Source organism: Oryctolagus cuniculus, chromosome 1 (assembly GCF_051225735.1).
Source record: "Oryctolagus cuniculus isolate XC-2025 breed Fujian yellow rabbit chromosome 1, ASM5122573v1, whole genome shotgun sequence".
Classification (NCBI taxonomy): Eukaryota; Metazoa; Chordata; class Mammalia; order Lagomorpha; family Leporidae; genus Oryctolagus; species Oryctolagus cuniculus.
This window is the reverse complement of record NC_142867.1, coordinates 84,851,179-84,869,534: the sequence shown is the minus strand read 5'-3', so window position 1 is coordinate 84,869,534 and position 18,356 is coordinate 84,851,179. Positions and strand designations below refer to the sequence as shown.

Here is an 18,356-nt window from a genome sequence, read left to right as displayed (position 1 = left end):
AGCCTGGTCTTGAATTTGCAACAGTTTGCGGTTGCTGGGAGCTTGCATGTTTAATTTTCAATTACTGGTAGCTTGCCTTTCTTGTGACTAGTTTAATGTGATTTGGTTGGATGTTCACCCTGGAGCACAGAGTGATGCATATGTATGCTGGGAATGTCTTTTGGCTTAAGAGTTTCTGATAACTAGACTTTGAAGCAGGTGTGAGGTTTAGTGTGTAAGTTATCCATACTCTTTGCTAATGAAGATGTATGGGTCTTGCACATTTGTTTCTCAGGTCACTCTTGACTGTGGGTACCACATTGTTATGGGCTGGCAAGGGGAAAAAGGTGTGAGATGGACAAACTGTGCATCCTTTACCTGCCTCCACGGGCAGGGATTATGGGAAGGGTTGAAAACGTCTGTGTTACTTAGGGCTTGGTTAGGAGGGAAACACAGGTGAGGAGGCTATAGCAGAAGTCAAAGATGGGGCCCCAGGCCTGTGGTGTGGAGATGGGGAAGAAGGGGCATGTCTGAGAGGTGTAAGGGAGTGGTGTGACTTGGGGAACCAGTGACGTAGGGAATGATGATGGACAGGGCAGGGATCCAGGAGACACCTAAACTTCTGGCCTGGGCAACATCAGTGAGAGGAACAGGCTTGTGACGTTCAGAGACACACAGAGCAGGCCATGACAAGACCTGGGGGTGGGCTGAGGTGCACTTGTTCTCCCACTTCGTATGTTGGACTGTGACGACAAATGATGAGATGCAAGGAGAGGGGGCTGGGCTCAGCACCGGAGGGCCCTGAAGGCCAGGCTGTCCTGGTGCTGTGTAGTGGTGGCTGTGGGGACTCACATGTTTAGTTAGAGCACTAAGGCCAGACCTTGGTTTCTGTGACATCGTTCTGTCTGGAGACTGAGGACTCAGGAGGCTGGAGGAGGAAGGCATCTGGTGAGAGGTGAGGCTCAGCAGTAGTGGGGGAGTGCCTGGTGTGTGTGTAGTGTCTGTGAAGCACTGGGGGCGGGGAGGGTCAGTTCAGAAAGGGAGTAGTCAGCCCCGGGAAAGCTGTAAACAGGCTTGTGATGAGGGGACAATGGAGCTGAAGATGACTTCAGGAGCCACCCTGCCCCAGGTGCCTGGGGGTGCCCTTGTCAACATGCCCTGTGGTGGTCAGAATGGACCAAGGCCACAGCTGACCCGGAGGACTCTGGAGAGCCTGCTGATGGCCGGTGGCAAGATCAATAGCCCTGGTCTCTGGGCACTTCACCCAGCACTTGCTCACTGACTGTTCACTGTGGTGAATCAGCTTCAGATTCGGCCAGCAAAAAAGAGGCATTTAAATTAAAGATCAAATGTCTGCCGTTGTTGTTAGTGACGAGGGCAGCTTTCTTAGCTGAAGTGCATTTTTCTGATGGGTTTTTTTTTTCACCTTCCCCTGCTGCAGAATGGACTCTGAGGATGCTCCAGAGAGCACTGACGCACGTACTATAAAAATGAGATGGCACCTTAGCTGCCTGCCTGTCTTTGGCAGAATGCTTGAGTTTGGGCAGGAGTCATGCCTGCGAGGCAGCACCAGTGCTGGAGTTTGGGAGTGTAGCCAGGGGCTTTGCAGGGTCCCCTTCATGCTGATCCACTGGCCCCTCTGCTCTTTCTCTTGCTCATGGGACAACAGCACCCTCTGCAGGTGCCCGGCATCTTGCTGTTGTGTACAACCTTTCTGGCTTCTCCTGCCTCATCTCCTTTGCCCTCCGTGATACCCTCTTCCGCTGGTTCTCCTTGTAGCCTGCTCCTATCCTTACTTCAGGTCTGCACACTCTAAGCAAAGAGGCCATCCCTTGGAATGCCCTCTGTGACAGCCCGTCTCCTCCTCTGTCACACTGCTCTGTCTTCATAGCACTGGGCCCCTTGACATTTTACACGTTTGTCTGCCATCTGTGTCCCTCAGAATGAGATAGCCAGGAACCTTGTTTTGTTCACTATTCTGCCCTCTCCTCCTGGGATAGTACCAAGCACAGCGAGGTTGCTTTACGTTTGGTGAGTCAGGCAGGGGCGGATGGGTCAGTCTGTATACACACAGTGGTTCCTGGATGTGGAGCTTGTGGCAGGTGCTCTGAATGAATGAACTGGTGAGAGCGAATCGGGGCATGACTAGCTAGTCCCCAGCACTTCGGTGCTCAGCAAGGATTTGTTGAATCAGTGAGCCTACCCGCCCCTTTTGAAGACTGGCTCCCAAGATGAGTGGACGTTGTCTTTGCTGTGTGCTGTCATTGTTCCTGTGTGATATTTTTATTTTTTTTCCCCTCTCTCAGCCAGGCTCTGTAATTAACTTACTATAATTTAGCTAGGAGATGAATTTTTCATTGTAAAGCCACTGTAAACAGCCGGGGCTTGGAGTAGTTTGGTTGTTAATGAAGTCCGTGCGTGGATGAATAGGAGGGCCGTGTTATGTGTGCGGGAATGGAGGGGCTGTTGGCATACACTGGCCCATGGCAGCGTGCAGGCAGGCTGGCAGTTCTGGGGAGGTGGTGTCTCCAGCTCCGGGGTGTGCCGCAGTGCACAGAGCCATGGGTGAGTGCGGGGCATCTTCCTCAGGGTCACGTTTTACCCAAGGGCGTGGAGGAAATGAGATGTCCAGAATATTAACACATATAGAGGCTTGTGGGAGGAGAAGCAGATGTGGCTTTGTGGTTAGGAGCGGGCTGTGGAAGGAGACTGCCTGGGCTGGGCTCCGTCACACGGCTTCCTTCCTCTGTGGTCCTGGGTGAGCTCTGGAAGCTCAGGACTGGCTCCTCATCCGCGGGACGAGGTGGTGGGCATGGGGATATTGTCAGTAGTGCGAGCCACGGAAGGATTTCCAGCAGTGCGTGTACATCCTGAGTAAACAGCAAGGCTTGGGCTGTATCTGACCGCTTGACATTTTAAGGTGACAGAGGAGACAAATGGAATTTTATTTTTATGCTGGCTGTGCCCCAGCCCTGGCCTGAGAGAGAGGTGATCATTCACCTCTTCACATCTGAGATGGAAAAGTTAGAGAAGTGCCACCTTAGGAAAGAGCAACGCATGGAATTGATTGGCTTGTAGACCTTGTGTGTTTCCCTACCCCGCCTTCGTCTTGAGCTGTCACACAGTACAGCTGTCATTAAAGGAGGATAAATGAGTGATGCTCACGTTGAGAACCTGCTGACTTAAAGCAAACGGCAGATGAAGCTGTGGGCATCCACCAGTGTGGGTAAAGAATTGCCATTTAAGGAATGAGTGACAGCACTGAGAAGAGCCTGTAGGTTTTCTGAGCACTTTCACATACATTCTTCCATTTTGTTCTCAGAGCAGCCCATTCATCAGGGTAGGGAAGACTGGCATGGTGGAGAATCTTCAGGAGCTCGTGGATCCCTCTCTAATCCCATTCCCGAATCCCCGCAGCCTCCCATTTGTCTTCTAGACTCTGCTTGGTTTCTCCTAGGCACAGTGCTGACTGCCCCAAAGGCAGCCCAGCCAACTGTGCTCCCTGGAACTTTTCCCTCTTGTGCAGGTTCTTTTTTTTGTTTTTTAAGATTTATTTATCTGAAAGGCAGGGTTACAGAGAGAAATAGAGACAAGAGAGCGAGCTTGCATCTGCTGGTCACTCCCCAAATGGCTGCAACAGCCAGAGCTGAGCTGATCTGAAGCCAGGAGCCAGGAGCTTCTTCTGGGTCTCCCACATGGGTTCAGGGGCCCAAGGACTTGGGCCATCCTCCGCTGCTTTCCTAGGCTCATTAGCAGGGAGCTGGATCAGAAGTGGAGCAGCCAGAATTTAACTGGTGCCCATATAGGATGCCAGTGCTGCAGGCCAGGGCTGTGTTTAGCCCAGCCCTCCCTGAACTACAGACTTGTATGTCCATCTGCCTCTGGTGCCCTGTCCAGCAGGACTTCAGGGTGACACAAACCCTTATTCTTCCCATACCCTCCCCTCAGATCTTCGCCACCTCCCTAAATGGTGACTCTGGGCTTCCGGTTGCTTGGGCCAGAGGGTCTGTCGTCTGCTTTGTTTCTTCACACTCCGTTTCTGATCTGCCGGGAAAGTTGTGTGACTACCTTCCCTGTGCGTTAGTGTCTGACTCTTCACTGCCTCTGTCCCCATCCTAGACCCAGCTGCCACGTCTCAGCTGAATGATTCATCAGTGCCTTTGCCGATTTCCTTGCCTTAGCCCTGGTTCCTTGCAGTCAGTTGTCCGCCTACACAGCGGTGTTGTGAAACAAAAACAACCTTCCATGGCCGCTGTCTCACCCTCTGACCTGTCAGCGCTCCCTTCTGCCCTACCCAGCCTTGTTGGCCCCCATGCTGCTGCTCAGATTTGCCGAGGATGCTCTGCCTGAGGCCCTTTGCACGTGCCCTGCTATGCCTGGAAGCTCTTCCCACTTCTTCTGAGTCTCTGGTCCAGTGTCACTTTCTCCTCAGGCTTCCCCATCAGTTACTCTGAATTTGCAGCCTCTTCACCCCTCCCTCCCTCCCTCCCTCCCTCCCTCCCTCTCTCTCTCTCTCTCTCTCTCTCTTTCCTTCCTCCCTCCCTCCCTCCCTCCCTCCCTCCCTCCCTCCCTCCCTCCTTCCTTCCTTCCTTCCTTCCTTCCTTCCTTCCTTCCTTCCTTCCTTCCTTCCTTCCTTCCTTCCTTTTTTTGCCATTTAAGTTATTTATTTTTTATAGAAAGCTCTTATTTAATAAGTAAAAATTTCATAAGTACAACTTTTGAATTATAGTGGTTCTTCCCCCCAAACCCACCCTCCTACTTCCTACTCCCTCTTCCATCCCATTCTTCATTAAGATTCATTTGTAATTATCTTTATATACAGAAGATCTACTCTATACTAAGATTTTAACAGTTTGCACCCACACAGACACACAAAACATAAAGTACTATTTGAAGACTAGTTTTACCATTAATTTTTTTTTTTTTTTTTTTTTTTTTTTTGACAGGCAGAGTTAGACAGTGAGAGAGAGAGACAGAAAGGTCTTCCTTCCGTTGGTTCATCCCCCAAATGGCTGCTACGGCCGGCGCACTGCACTGATTTGAAGCCAGGAGCCAAGTGCTTCCTCCTGGTCTCCCATGTGGATGCAGGGCCCAAACACTTGGGCCATCCTCCACTGCCTTCCCTGGCCACAGCAGAGAGCTGGACTGGAAGAGGAGCAACCAGGATAGAACCGGCGCCCTAATGAGGACTAGAATCCGGGGTGCTGGGCTGCAGGTGGAGGATTAGCCTAGTGAGCCGTGGCACCAGCCACCATTAATTCTTATAGTACAACACATTAAGGACAGAGGTCCTATATGGGGAGCAAGTGCACAGTGACTCCTGTTGTTGATTTAACAATTGACACTTTTATTTATGACATCAGTGATCACCTGAGGCTCTTGTCATGAGCTGCCAAGGCTATGGAAGCCTCTTGAGTTCACAAACTGACATTATTTAGACTAGGCCATAATTAAAGTGGAAGTTCTCTCTTCAGAGAAAGGTACCTCCTCCTTTGATGGCTCGTCATTTCCACTGGGATCTCATTCACAGAGATTTTTCATGTAGGTCATTTTTTTGCCACAGTGTCTTGGCTTTCTATGCCTGAAATGTTCTCATGGGCTTTTTAGCCAGATCCAAAGCCTTAAGGGCTGATTCTGAGGCCAGAGTGCTATTTAGGGCATTTGTTGTTCTATGAGTCTGCCGTATGGCTGGCGTCCCATGTTGGATCATTCTCTCCTTTTTTAATTCTATCTATTATTATTAGCAGACACTTGGTCTTCTTTATGTCCCACCTTTATTTTCTACGCAAAACATGGCATCATCTGACACAGTCTGTTCATTTGGAAGCTGTGTGTCTTCCCCAGGTTCCCCGTGAATGAAGACAGCTTCATTATGTGAAAGCAGTGTTTTTGCCTTGCTTTGTTCAAGCTGTACCCTCATGTCCCCTGCTGTGTAGTACATGCTGAGAAAATATTTGAATGATAGGGATTTTTATCCCTGCCTCACCGTAGAGTAATTGGCAGTCTGAGAGGCTACATTATTTATTTGCCCAGGGTCAGGACCCTAGCATAGCCAGATGGGACTGAAACCCTGACATCTCCTCCATGGACTCCCTTTTCTTGTTAAGTAAGGACAATGACATGTCCATGTGGACTTACTGTGAGGGTGAAATGAATATGCACAGGAGAGCACTTTGCAAACCCTGCTGTGCCAAACAAATGTTACTCATTTACTTGATTGAGACCCTGGTTGTACGTGTCTATTACTAGCAGCACACCCACAGGGTTCTTTTGTGTTCTTGGAGTTTTATCTAGGAGTAGCCAGTACTGCTGCCACCAAATTACTCACTTCCTCCTTCCCTTTGCACTATGTGCATGCACTTATATCTCTCCAGATGGGATGTCTCCCCACCCATCCCACTCCAACATACACGTGCACACATATGTACACAGGCCATCAGGTCTGGAGCATCCTGGCCTCTGGCTTGACAGCAGCCAGGGGTGGTGGAGTCGGCACCTGTTTAGCTGTCACTGTTTGTTCATGTGTATGTTCCTGGGGAAGGCGCTTATGTTATCAGCAGGTGCTTAGCAGGTGTCAGGAGTCCCGTCTTGTGCAATTCTCCTGGCAGCCTGCCCCCACTCTCTGCCGCAGACTGGAGAGAAGTGATCCCAGGCCCATTATGGCTAAATACCAGGGACATAAAATGAAGCAAGCACACTTGACGAACTGCAGAGCTGCTGCCCTCAAGTGCAGAATTTATGTCTCCCTGAACCCAGGGCAGCTTTCCCGGGCTCATCGCTTAAAGTGTGGAGCAGTCTGGGCCTGACAGTGCTTCACATTACTGCCGAGACACAGCCGCAGGAAGAGATGCTAGTGATCGCCCTGTGTCCAGCCTTCTCAGGTGGTGGTCGTTCATTTGTGTTCCTGATTGTAAGTTAGCAGGAACGTGCAGCCATTTTCTTAGGTGGCACCTTAAACTGTCTTCTCTGAAGACCAGGAGAGTTTGGGAGCTTTAGAAAAGGAGAGAGCAGTACTGTGTGATGGGATATAATTAACACAGCACATAGCGACTTAATAGGGACTTCAGGCCAGGTCAGGCTGTTTTGGTGGGCACCCCTCAATGACCTAGAACCTCCTTGGCTCTCTCCATACTGTTGGTCCTGAGCAGTGTTGGGATGGGCAAAGAGAGGGGCACTTCTCCTGGGGACCCTGGAAGCAGCCTGGCCCATGACAACTGAAGCGGGATACAACACATCTTTTAACCTGGGACAACTGCCCAGCCTGGGTGTGAGTGTAGCTGTGCGTTCCAGGAATCAGGGCAGGCCTGCCTGTAAGAAACAGACTTTGCTGCCAAGTGAGACGAGCCAGGGAGGAGGGCCTAGGCTCCCTCTTCTGGAGCCCATGGGCAGGAACAGTGTCCCTGGGTCCACAAGCCCTGGTCACTTGGGAGGCAGCAGTTATGTGGAATGGGAGAGTCACAGCTTCTGACCCAGACAGAGCTCACTTATCCCAGCTGTACTCCTAGTGTTTGTTTTTATTTTATTTTTTAAACAATAATTTGTGTGGCTTTAAAAATTTTTGTTGTTTATTTTTACTGTATTACAGAGAGACAGAGGAAGAGGTCTTCCATCCGCTGCTTCATTCCCGAGTTGCTACAGCCAGGGCTGGGCCAGGCTGGAACTGTGAGCTCAGAACCCAGTCTCATCTCCCATTTGTGTGGTAGGGACGCAAGTACTTGAACCATCCCAGGGTGAATGTTAGCAGGAAGCTGGACTGGAAGGGGAGCCAGGACTTGAACCAGCACTCTGAGATGTGAAGCGGGGTATCCTGAGTGGTGCCTCAGCAGCTTGAGCACTCAGCCTTGCCAGTGCGCTTTGGGCCTGCTCCGAGCCTGAGACCCCTCTGCACAATGTGGGTGAAGTCTGCTCTGAGGCTTGCCTGTTTGTGGAGAGCTTTGTGCAGTAGCCTCCAGGTGGTGAGCATTCAGGAAGTGGTAGCTGCTGTTCTTGGTTGTAGGGTGGTTGGCAGGCCTCCCCCATAGAGGATGGGTAGCCTTTGAATCAGATCCGTGTTCAAATCCACATTCAGTTTCTCAGTGAGTAAGTATTTAATGAATACTGTTATGAGTGTTCCACTGAGATGAGACTCTGCTGTTTCCCCTGTTATGCTTGATCTTGGTCAAATCAGCATACTTTCCTGAATCTCAGTTTCATCATGTACAATGTTGGTAAAAATTATGAATCTGATTCCGCTGTGCTGAGAATGAAGTAAGCAGTGCTGGAATGGTAGCTAGCTAGTTCAGCTCCGTAGTTGCTTGTTTTCCAGCAGATGTTTGTCGAGCACTGGTCATGTGGAAGGTGTCATGCCAACCCTACAGGAAGCACTTGTCCCTCAGCAGTGTGTGTGTGTGTGGGGGGGGGGGGGCGGGGGGCAGAGGCCCTGCCAGCCAGTTGGGTTGCAGTAAAGGCGTAAACTAAGTCCCAAGACAGCATCAAGGAAGGGACCCATTGCCTCTGCTGGAGGGGCTGCTGCAGGCCACATGTGAAGGTTCTCTAAGAATGAGGAAGGCTGTGACAGGATGATGGTGCTCGGGAAAGGGCTTTCTAGGAAAGACAGATACTGCATCTGCAAAGGCTCGGGTGCGTCGGGAGCAGTGGATCACATGGGATATGATGAGACTGGGAAGAGCAAAGGGGGCTGGGTTGTGAAGGCTTAGAGAGTCCTCAGCATTGTGGGTTGAGCCTGTGATGTGACAGCTTCCCAGCGGCAGAATGTGGTGCTGTCTGGTACAAGTGCTAGTAACCACTTTAAAACAGTGAAAAGAAAACAAATGAAATTAGTTTTAGTAATATGTTTTGTCTAACCCAGTATATTAAAAATCCATGTAATCAATATAAACAACTTTTTTTTTAAGATTGATTTATTTAAGAGTTACTCACACACACACAGAGAGAGAGGGAGGTCCTCGCTCCGCTGGTTTACTCCCCAACTGGCCGCAATGGCCGGTTCTGCGCCTATCTGAAGCCAGGAGCCAGGACCCCTTTCGGGAGGGTACAGGGGCTCAAGGACCTGGGCCATCAACTGCTTTCCCAGGCCATAGCAGAGAGCTGGATCGGAAGTGGAGTAGATGGGACTCGAGCCAGGGCCCATATGGGATGCCGGCACTGCAGGAGGTGGCTTTACCCGCTACACTACAATGCTAGCCCCAACTTTTTTTTAAAACAACTTTTAGTAGGATAGTTTACATATTCTTTCTTTGAGTACCAAGTGTTTAAAATATGTGTGTCCTTAACTGCATGGCATAGCTTATTTTAAGATCATGGCCACATTTCAGATGCTCGCACCCCCATGGATGGGTGAGTTAGAAAATTCTACCCACCCTCCCCCCCAGGGCTCCTGCCCAAAGTGGGGACCAGTTGGAATGTTCTGGTGCTGATGGGTTGCCATGGGCCCACAGTGGTGGGGGCAGGGCCCTAGCAGATGGTTTCACTGAATCAGGTGGAACCTGAGCATTGTGAGGTTCCTGTTTCCTGGCTGGCATTGGAGCTGGAGTCTGTGGTGGCTGGTTAGCAGTGGAAGTTGTAGAGCTGGAACTCAGCTGGAGGCCTCAGTGTCCATCCTGCCCAAACCATCTGGGAAGCCAGGCAGAGCCGTGTGTGCTTCAGTTAAGAGGCCTGGTGAGGGATGGCATGGTCCCCAAGTGGGTGGAGGGCAGAGAGATAGGTGGGGCCAACACCCCACTCCCCTCAACCCCATGGCAGTGACACATCCTTGGAGTCAGAGGTGGGCTTGACCTTTGACTCGGCTACTCCCTGGTTTTGTGACAGCAGCAGCTTTGGATTCCTCATTGCAAAACTGGAGTAGTCCTGTTAGTCCCTTTTCGGCGTCTGAGTCCATTCAAGTTGAAAGAAGTACTTACCGGATACAAAAGTGGGTCAGAGTAACTTTGGGACAGGAGCCTTTTTATAGAGCTGGGTCTTCTCAGGATTGGGAGAGAAAGGTAAGAGCGGGGTGTAGTTTCTCTTCTAGGGGAGCTCCACTCCACTCCTGTCTCCTCTCTTCTGCCCGGCTTCCTGGCATTGAATGGCTTCCTGGCCCCTACACCTGCTTCACTGTCCACTTGCATGTCCCTTCATGTTTCTCTTCAAGTGGAGGCTAGTTGTCCAGCTGCTTTTTGAAGCAAGCTGCACATTTCAAAGGCCCTGTGGTGTCTGCCTGAGACAGCCTGGCTCAGGAGGGCACCTGGCCCTGTGACTGAGGCCAGATCATGGGATGAGGTGGTCCTAGCCCGCTCATGGACAGTGAGGGCATAGGACGTAGACCATCAGGATGGTTTTCTCTCCGAAGTCTACTTGCCGGGTTCCCTGCAGCCTGCCTATGCACTCCCCAGCTGGAGTCCAGACCCACTGCCTCCTGTACCTGCGTTCACCTCCCTCTGTGCTGTCGAAGGTGAGATTGCGCCTTTGCCCGTCCCACAGGCAAATCTGTCCACCTGTGCTCTCCTCACCTCTGCAGATTCCCTGTCCTTCCCCGGTGTTGGATAGGCTGACCCCGCTCTGTTAGACCCCTCAGATGTCCTATGGTGTCTGCTGTTACATAAAGAAGGAAAGAAAAGCCCTTTTGGCCAGACACACTCTCCCACGGGGCTTGGAGCCGTCCAGTCTCCTATGCTGGCCTGTGGGCCGCGTCTCAGGACGTGCAGAGTGCTGGAGCTTGTGCAGCTGGTGCTTTTCCATGGGAAACCTCGGTGAAGGAAGCCGCGTGCTCACGTACACGTGGCGTGCTCCTCTCAGATGAGCCCTCGTCTGGACTCTCCCTCCCACACCGCTGAAGTATGCACAGTCCCCACTTTGCCAGACACAGCGAGTGCTTTTATCTATCTTCTTTTGTCTTGCTGGCAGTGTGACCTCCTTGACTCTTGGTCCCGTGGTGCCACACCTACAGCTGTCCTTTGCTTGCTCTTTCTCCACCGGCCCTGAGGTTCTCAGGTGTCTCAGGGCTCGGTGTGGGGCCCTTTGCTCTCTCTCTACCTTGCTGTAGTGACCTCACCTAGTCCCACAGCACAGGACTTCCAAATATAGATCTTCAGCCTAGGCTGAGCTGACCCATTCATTCAGCGCATCTTCACACACAGATGGGTGTGAAACAGAACGCTGGACGATCTTTCTCCAGTCCACTCGCCCCCATCCTCTCTGTTCTCACGAGACAGGAGAACACCCAGCAGCTGAACTCCAGAGGTCCCCTTTTCCCATGGCTGAGCCCCATCTGTGGCATACTCCGGTCATCCTCCTGTGCGCCCCAGTCCTGCTGTAGAGCCTCCCCCGGTTTCCACTCCTTCAGGCCTCACTCCCCACAGACCAGCAGGGACAGTTCTAGGCACTGCACCTCTCCACTTTGGGCCCTGCAGCATCCTGCACTGCAGTTGGGACAAAACCCCACTGTCTGCCACCCTCCCGGTTTCCTGTGTCAGTCCCCTGCAGTAAGCCAGGTCCTTCCTGGCTCAGGCCTGGTGCTCATCCAGGGTCTGTCCTGGCAGTCCCTTTCGCTCACAGAGGCCCTCATCTCAGCTGTCATCTCAGAGATGCTTTCTCTACTGTCCCCACTGCAGAGTGAGCAGAACCCTGAATTCAGACCAGCGTATCTGTCCTATAAATCCTGCAGCGTCTCCAGCAGCTCGGCTTTTTGCCAGGCCTCTGGGAACTTCTCAGTGCACCTTAGAAATGTCAAGAGCTGGTCATTGTGGAGGCTGGTGCCTTTGAATGTCAACTGCATGTACGTGAGAGGAGGCAGACAGCAGCTAAAGTCAGCCCAGCACTGTTAGCCGTCGTGGTTGGGGTCCCTGCCAGCCCCCTGGGGCTCCGTGAGAGACAGCCAAAGGGACTGACAGGCCATTAGCTTCACGCGGAAATGGCCATGAGTCAGAGTGCTGCTAATGGGTTGTTCTTTTTAAACAATTTGATGTGGCCACATCAGGGAGTGGGTGGACTATGGTTGTAGCTGTGGACAAGAGATGCTCTCCGTTGCTCTCCTAGAAGCCACTGGGTACTGTCCACAGACTGAGTGACCATTGGCAAGGCAGCTCCCTGTCTGCTCGTTGGTCTCCTCCTGTCTCCAGAGGGCATGCTAAGGTCTGTCTCACTGGTGAGTTCCAGAGGGGTCTGGATTCAGTGCCTGTTTCATGCTGAGCCCTGTGTAATGCAGATTTGGTTCATCCTCACCAGGGTGCCGGGATTCCCCCTCCTGGGTGGTGGCTGCAGCTTGGAGAGCACCGCAAGCTCTGTCCAAGGCTGCACCCAGGCAGAGTCCCCCTCCCCCCACGTGCACGAGGGACGCCTCGCTGGCCAGAGCCCCCTCCTCCCTCACCCGATTTGTCTCAGACCCTCACACTCATTCTAAGGACCGAAGTTGTTCTCATTGTTCAGGTGATGACTCAGACCTGGTGGAGTTGAGTGACTTGCCAAAGAAGCCATCCAGCCAGTAAGTGGTGGCTTGTCCTGGGTTTGAACCCTGGTCTGTTTGAAGAGTCTTTGGAATTTAAAAGGGAGAATTGGTAAAGCCAGGGGCTTCTATTCCTGTTGGGCCTTAAGAAAGTAACTGTGAGTGTTTTTTTTAATCACTATTTCTAATTTCTTAATGGGTATTGTACATATGCCCAAAAGATGTGGCCCTGAACTTGAATATTTGCTTTTAATGGGTTTATGTTATCCAAGTGAAGAAATATTAGTCATCAACTCTGCATGGTTGTAGATGATGCAGAAATAGTTTTGGGGCCCATATGGGATGAGGGGAGTTAGAGATTAGTGTCCCTTACAGAATCAGGAAGCTATGGGTAGGCCTGTGGCCTAACAGTTAAGATGTGAGTGTCCGCATCTGGGTGCCTGGGTTGGACACCTGCCTCAGACTCTGGATCCCAGCCTCCTACTGATGCAGACCCTCAGAGACAGCCATGATGTCTCCTGCCATTCACGTGGGAGACCTGGATTGAGTGTCCAATTTCCGGCCTTGGCTTTAGTCCCAGCCAGGACCATTGCAGGCATTTAGGGGATAAGCCAGCTGATGGGAGCTGTGTGTCTCTGCCTCTCAACCAGGAAGGCATCAGCGCAACCTTTGCTGACTCGAAGTGCACATTCCGTCACCCAGCGTATGTGGTCACTGGGTGCAGATGTCGTGGTTCTCGTCAGGATGACGGGCTGGGGGGTGCAGTATCTGGCATGAAAGCCCCCTTCCAGGGGAGCACTGCTACACAATACCTTCCTGTTCCTGAGGGTCCCTCACTCCATGCTGGTCTCCCAGGATGTTGGAATAGACGATCCTACCCTGTGTCCAGTTCCTCCTCCTTCACTGTGTTTAGAAGGTGCTCTATCTAGCATAGAAGCCGCAAAGGGAGACTATAGGCATATTGAGCCTTCTCTTGGCAAGTCATGATGGAACCTTACTCAGCCAGAAGAATGAATGAAATCCTGACGTTTGCAACAGAATGGGTGCAACTGGGTATCAGTATGCTAAGTGAAATAAGCCAGACCCCAAAAGACAAATATCACACATTTTTCTCTTGCAGTAGTTAATATGTAGTGAGAATATAAAAATTGTGTGGATGTCAGATCGTTTGGCATATAATTATAAATATTGCTTCACTGAATCATGCCATGTACGTGACAGCATACTCTTCTCATGTAAAAACTGTTTATGAGTATGATCAGAGGACAAAACACTCACTGATCTGTGCACTTATATGCATTTCGTGGTATGTATACTGTATTTCACTAGAATGTTTATTAAAAATGCACCTGGGAGCTAGCAGTGTAGAAAAACCAACTCCTAGATATTCATCTTTCCAAAGTGAAGTCAGCTATCAAGAGAGATACCTGCAATCGCATGTTCATTGTTGCACTGTTCCCAGTGACCAAGATGAGAAGTCACTAAGTGTTCATCGATGGATGAAAGGATAAAGAAAATGTATTTATACACAGTGGAATATTATTCAGCCATAAAAAGGATGGCATTCTGACATTTGCAGCAAAATGGAGGGAACTGGAGAACATTGTACTAAGTGACATAAGAAAAACAAAATATTGAATTTTCTGTCTCTCATATGGAAGCCAAAAAAAAAACCAAACCTGCCCTGAATGTCTGATACTGATTACTCGGGATTGGGAAGGTGGGAAGGATGAGGAGGATGGAGTGAGGTTGGGGGATGGGTACCAGAACACAGTGCGATAGTCGTGTTTGACGGCCCAGTGGGGTGACTGTAGTTCACTATAATCTATTATGTATTTTATGAAGAACTGGAAGACAGGAGCTTGAAGGTTCCAATCATAAAGTAATGATGAGATGAAATGCTAATTACTGTGATTTGATCCACTACACTCTGTATAAATGTCTTGAAATACCATGCTGTACTCCATAAATATGTACAGTTATTTACACGTTAATCAAAAAATGAATAAAACTTAAGATGCAATAAATCGGAATTATTTTTCCATACAAGCTGAGCAGTGGAGAGTTCATCCTGGAGACAGTGTAAGCGGCTACCTCTTTGCAGAGTCAGCACCTCTGACCCTGGCGCCCTGGTCCAGGGCCGGCTACAGCGACACAGGCTGTGGCATCCTCACACCAGTGGCAGGGGCCAGACTCAGGATATGGCAACCCAGCATCCCTTATACTGCCCACTTTCAGAGCCTGGTTCTCTGGCTGTTCTGGGGAGTATGTGAGAAGACAAAGGTATTTGAGTAAACTCCTCAAGTTAAACAGGCCAGAGTCTGTTTTGCTTTAAACAAAGCAGCAGACTTCTGTAGAGAAAATGCTCTCTGGTTATCCAGGAGTTGTCATTCATTCTCGGGCTGCTGACAATACTGCTTGGCCTGTGAGCACCTCCAAGGGCCATAGCGGGGCCCTAGGAGGACAGAATCCAGTCCCTCTTCAGCATCCCTGGCTCCTTGAGCTGTGTCCGGCACACAGTAAGTGCACCTACATAGTAGGTGCTCAGGATGTTTTGGAAACGGGTCAAGGCAACCGTGAAGAGGCACGGAAGTTGGCCTCCGGGCCCACTGTAGCTGGCAAGCCTGGCCTGGCCTGACCTGTGGTCTGGCCCCAAGCTTTGGCAGGAAAGGAACTTGTGTGGCTGGAATTATCAGTCTGCTTTTTTTTAAATTTATTTAAAGATTTATTTTATTTAGTTTAAAGAGCCACAGAGAGGTAGAGACAGAGAGAGAGAAAGGTCTTCCATCTGCTGGTTCACTCCCCAGATTGCTGCCAGGAACTTCTTCCAGGTTTCCCGTGTGGGTGCAGGGAGCCAAGGACTTGGGCCATCTTCTGCTATCCCAGGTCATAGCAGAGAGCAGGATTGGAAGAGGAGCAGCCGGGATAGAACTGGCACCCGTATGGGATGTTGGCACTGCAGGCGGTGGTTTTAACCCACTGCACCACCACACCGGCCCCCTCCGTTTGCTTTTTGTTACCTTAACTGAAATACCCAAGAGGCACTTCTTCGGGAAAGAGAAAGTTTCTGCTTACTGTTGGAAGTTTCCAGGATGGGTGGCCCTGAAGTCCAGCGTCTGGTGGAGGCTGGTTTTGGCAGGTGCAGAGGCATGTTCACGTCATGAGCCAAGAAGGAGAACCTGGGCCGAACTGAACTCAAATAATCAAACCTCTCGTGAGGGTGTGGCCCCAGTGATCCAGAGACCTGCCCTGCCTCTCAGATGCCATCATTAGATCAAATCTCCACCCTTAATCAACTAATAACACTAAGACATTGGAGTTAGAACAGCTGCATGAGTTGTGGGGAGACAAGCCTTGCTATACCCGTAACAGGTTCCATATTGGAGATTAGGAAAGCATGGAGGTGTAGAACTTGGAATGGAGAAGGGCAGGCGCTTCCCCATCCTCCAGATGAAAGCTGAGTGGTTGGTGCAGCCCAGTGCCTTCACATCATGGCATGCATACATCATGGTAACATTTGTATGGCACCCAGGGCCTTGCCTACACGCCGTGACCCGGCTGTAGTATGCCATGCTCACCAGTCCTTCTACCACTAAGTGTTCATTGATGGATAAGTGACTCAGGGCAGCTCAGAGCCCCGGGAGACCTCGAGTTCTCTGTTTGCCTTGATGCTTGCTTTTTCCTTTGTTCCTTCTTGATCACAGTTGTTCTCCCTACAGGAGATTCCTGCCTTGACAAGAGGACTGTGGCCCTTCCTCGGAGCCCCCTCTGGACCCACTCTCCCAGTACCGCCCGGGAAAGATGCGGCAGCTCAAGGGGAAGCCCAAGAAGGAGACGTCCAAGGACAAGAAGGAGCGGAAGCAGGCCATGCAGGAGGCCCGGCAGCAGATCACCACGGTGGTGCTGCCCACGCTGGCTGTGGTCGTGCTCCTGATCGTGGTGTTCGTGTACGTGGCTACACGCCCCACTGTCGCCGAGTGAGTGCGCCGCCGGCTGTGGACACCATGGGCAGGGAGAGGAGGCGCTGGAGGGGAAAGCGGTCGAAAAATGGCTTTCTTCCTCGGAGCTGTCCATGATGCTGGGCTGTAAGCAGGAGCACCCTGTCTTCTCTAGTCTTTGACTTGATTAAAGTTCTCCACTTTTCTTGGGAGGGAATAGGGAACGTTTTTATCAGTGAATGTGCCATATACCTTATGGTCCACTTCATGTGCCTTTCAGACTTCAAAGCTGTGTATGCGTGCGTGCGTGTGTGAGTGTGTATGTGTTTCTTTTCTCTCCTGAAATCAGTAGCTCCACCTGGTGAGATAGGTGTCTCCGGGTCACAAAGCAGCTGGAATCAGTACTCACCTCACCCCCATTGTCTGGAACATGACTCTTTCCTACACGTGTTCACAATTTCCAAAGGGACTGTATTTCTCCTCGTGCTCAATGTGATTTGAAATATGTTGACTCAAAGTGAAATATTTATTTTTTGAATAAAGGAGATAATAGCCTTAAACTGGATGTTGATTTTGTTTTGCCAGGAGGTGTGTGCCGTCAGTGGGATCCCAGGTACCCCACTTCGCTCTCCCTGAGTCTCTGCATTTACTTCTTGCACCCCCTTGTTCAGCACTCCCAGGAAAATGGTGCTTTTTCACTGGAGGAGATCTGAAGAGGGCAGAGAGGGTGCTTTAAGTGAGTTGTTTTAGCAAAAATGAGAGTTCTAATTAGAATGGGGGCAGGAGTGCTGTTTACTCCAGTTAGCCTTTCCTACTTAATACTGTTTGCAAACAGCAGTGCCCAGTGGGCCTGGAGCTAAAGGTCAGGCTTGGTTTTGTTCTTAGCTGAAAGGATGCAAATTGGTGGCATTCCAGCTGAGTTTTCCATTCCAATTGGCCAAGCTAAAAGGGTTGGCTCATTTTACTCTAACTGCCTTGTTCCTGCGGTCCTGGTTCCTGCTTTCTTTTTGGAAGTAGAGTTGTAGTAACTGCTCTGAGGGTGTCTGTTCGCCAGTCATTGCTGATTACAAGAGATTGTGTGGAGAGAAGTGCTTTTCTCTTCTCGGTGGCACAGGCTGTTCCTGGAGACGCGGGCCTCTTGGGACAAGGCAGGGCTTGACCCAGCTCTGTTGAGGGCTCCTGCTCTGTGAGTGCTGGTCCTGAAACCAGAATTTGGGGTGCCATACGATATCACCATGTGCTTATTAATAACGGGCACACCAAGTCTCAGACTTTTAATCCACTTCCAAAAGGGTTAATTAACCTGATTGGCCGGTGGGTGCTCAGGTGTGGCCAGGTGGGGGGGGGGCATGAGGTCACACACAGGTGTGGTGAAGGCGTGGCCTTCCAGCTCACAAACCTAATCAGCCTTAACCTGTATGCCTGCCTACATCAGTCCCAGAGGGAGATACTGTGCCTCCCTAATGCTTGCTCAAGTGCTGGTAGCCCTTGGAAGAGATTCACTAAGATACCAAATGCAAAGGCAGCTAGCATAAAATTCCTTTTGGGTTTCTAGTTCTTCTTCTTTACTTGGTTCTGAGCCTCAGTGATCTGGGAAAGGCTCAAGATCTGCTTGGTCAGGGTGATATGGGTCTGGGCAGGGAGATAGATTAGGCCCATGAGCTGGAGGCCACATGACCTGTATCCACCAACCTGTCAATCAGACTATGTAACCACTCCCCTTTTGGAAGTGAATGAGAGGCCTGGAGAACGCTGGCCCACCTTGTCCTCTTGCGGCTCTCCTGCCTGCACGTCCTCTCGCCTGCTTGGTCCTGTGGTCCTGTGACTTGCTCCTGCTCCTTTCCTCTGGATCCTTGGAAACGACTAGTATGGGGTTTCCTGTTACCTTATGTTCTGTGTATTCCTCCCACTGTCTAAATAAACTCTAAACTTTACCGTGCTGCATGCTGTGTCTGAGCCTGTGCTTAGCATTCCTATCTAAGTAAAAGGCAAGAGCCTGAAATATTACATTTTGGCCTAGC

The 18,356-nt window shown here is 50.7% G+C and overlaps 1 long non-coding RNA gene across 1 annotated transcript in view; it reads left to right on the top strand.

The window, feature by feature from the left end:
• Nucleotides 1-16,895, top strand: part of LOC103349733 (uncharacterized) — a 79,647-nt gene extending 62,752 nt beyond the window's left edge. Inside the window, exon 4 of the long non-coding RNA XR_016214639.1 lies at nt 16,117-16,895. This is a non-coding gene — a long non-coding RNA (uncharacterized LOC103349733). The remainder of the gene's footprint in view (nt 1-16,116) is intronic.
• The last annotated feature ends 1,461 nt before the right edge of the window (nt 16,896-18,356 follow it).